This window comes from Sinocyclocheilus anshuiensis, unplaced genomic scaffold, assembly GCF_001515605.1.
Source record: "Sinocyclocheilus anshuiensis isolate Anshui unplaced genomic scaffold, SAMN03320099.WGS_v1.1 scaffold3199, whole genome shotgun sequence".
Lineage (NCBI taxonomy): Eukaryota > Metazoa > Chordata > Actinopteri > Cypriniformes > Cyprinidae > Sinocyclocheilus > Sinocyclocheilus anshuiensis.
The window spans coordinates 442,576-445,149 of record NW_015544133.1 but is presented as its reverse complement, the minus strand read 5'-3'; the positions used below and the strand labels follow the sequence as shown (position 1 = coordinate 445,149).

Sequence of the window (2,574 nt, the reverse complement as noted above, 5' to 3'; positions counted from 1 at the left end):
CTAGAAGCCTTCGGCCTGGGAGCGCCACTCTGACTCTAGACTCTGCGGAGTACGAGAAGTGAGGCCCCCAGAATGCCCAGCAGCCCCTGCTGATTGCCTCAACCTCTTCAGAGGAAGAGAGGTTAACGCGTGCTCTCCAGTCGCCGCCGTGCCTCAGCAGCAGCGGGACCGCAATCGCAAGATCACAGGCACGGACACACTCCTCGGAGCGTGTCCGGCTAGAGCGGAGCACTTAAAAGCGGAAAAAGCACAATCCGCCCCCCGAGAGCCGACTGTGCGAGCTCCGCTCCCTATTAATGCTGCTCATTATAATATCAGGCATAATATGCTTGTGTAACTGATGCTTGTGCAACTGGCGAGCTCTTTGACGCCCTCCGTATCAATCTCCTCGGAGAAAGAAAGGCGGAGCATCGCGCCCTCTCCCCGATGGGAAGGACCGCAGCGCGGGCTTCCGAAATCCCGAGAGCGGGCGCCGGATCTGGTGATTAGGAAGCAGATCCACACGCGAAACCCACGAGCACAGCTGCCGCTCCGCCTCGGCGAAAGCGCGGTCGGCACTGCGAGGAACGCTAGTGAAGGCTCCCTCCTCAAAGAGAGCCCTCTGAGAGCGAAGCAAGGCAGTAACAACTGTGCTTCGCTCCCAAACAAACCACGCACAGGCTGTGTGTATCCCCACTCGTGATATAACCTGGCTTTTTGCAGGGAGGAACACACAACATACAACGTGGCTTGCTCTCGCCCTTGAAATGCTTTGTCTTTGCATGAGCTTAGACATAGCTGGAGCTTATAGACTTTCACAATTGACAGACAACAATAAATATGGCTGACACACACAGAGCACTTCACTGAATGACAGAAACCTGACGCTGGCTCCGCCGCACGTGCTTTTATAGCTTCCTCGTCATGACGTCACCTGCCCGTGACGTCCCGCTCAGCTATTTGACTGATTTCACATGTTATTCAGAGCGTGGTCACAGAAGGCGTTCCCCTAGCGTTTTCCGACGCAGCTCGTGTTCCTGAAGAGGAACTGATACAAATTTGGGACCAAAAATTATTCAGACCGAGTATGGGAAAAAGTTCAGGTTTGCATGAACCTGGATGACAGCATGCCCAGGAGACTACAGGCTGTCATTAAGGCTAAAGGTTGCCCAACTAAGTATTGATAGTTGTGTAAATACTGTCATACTAACAGCAGTCACATTTTTGGTTGATTGTAATCCATTAGGCTACATACCTTTCTATCAAAGTTATCTAACATTATCAAGCTAAATTTGTTCTGACTCCGTTTAACTCTGAGTTCTTGTTATATTTTATTACCATTTTCTAAACTATAGTGAATAAACTGTGATAATGTGAGAAATGTTGAAGGTGTCTGAATAAATTTAGGTTTGACTGTATCTATTTGATAAATAAAGTTAACCAACAATATTAAAAAAATGTACAAATGCAATACAAATATTGGTATCGGTACTCGGTATCGGCAAGTACCAAAAATAAAAGTATCGGTATCGGGCGAGTACCGGAAAAAGTGGTATCGGTGCATCCCTAATTTAGACCATTAAAAATGCAGCTGAAAGATACCAAACATGGCATACCTGTGATCTCTGTTAACAATAGAATGCAATTCTGAAATGTTCATTTAAAAGAGTTCGTATCAATACTGTACATAAGCAAAACACTATAAGAGGAAAAATTATGAAATGGGGAAAACTGGGTACATGTCCCTACATTTCTCAAGTGGTTATATCTAGAAGGAGATAGATATAATTAGTGTAGCATGTGGACCAATCAAACACACCATTTTTCATTAGATTTAACAAATCAATTATTCATTAGATTAACAAATAGTCACAAACCCCTCACCCAATAAACATACTGGGTGCCAGGATGTCTGTGAACGACACCAGGCCCCTGGCTACCATGGCAACCAGGACCCCTCAGCCAGATCAGATAAACTTTTATGACCTAAAAGTATGTAGAGAGAATCGTCCTTCTACTCAGTTCTCTCTAAAACAGACACATAATGCCCATAAAAATGGATTCTTCTCTAAAATTAATTCATAGGAAAACCTTTCTTTGAATGAACACACATATACTTCAGGTCATTGGGTATGTTGTTACTGTTCTTGTATATTGTCTTTTGTATTGTATACTGTTTTATGCATGCTTATGATAGAACCACTCGTTCATGTAATTTTACCTATATGTAATCTTACCATGTTTAGTATCTATGAATTCGTCTTCTGATGATCTAAACGAGAGGGTATATTATATGTTGGTACATAGGCAATATATTAGTGTCCTGAGAATCTTCAAATATTCAATGATTTATTTGATCAACCATCACAGGATAGAACACACAGGATTGTGGGTATCAAGGCAGCAAAGGATACATCTATTCTGCCTTTTAATATCGACCAGATGAAGTATCTCAGGAGGCAGGAATTGGAGCTAATTTTGGATTCAACATGTCTTGATGACTTCCTACCTTGGAATGCGTCCTCCAAAGGCAGCATTTTCCAGTTTCGGATGCAGCCGTCAGTTCAGCGTTGATTCTGTTCCTATATCAGACAC

At 43.8% G+C, this 2,574-nt stretch overlaps 1 pseudogene; it reads right to left on the bottom strand.

Annotated features, from left to right (window-relative positions):
• The window catches only part of LOC107694903 (obscurin-like protein 1), a 17,604-nt pseudogene that overhangs the window by 2,685 nt on the left and 12,345 nt on the right, over positions 1-2,574 (bottom strand).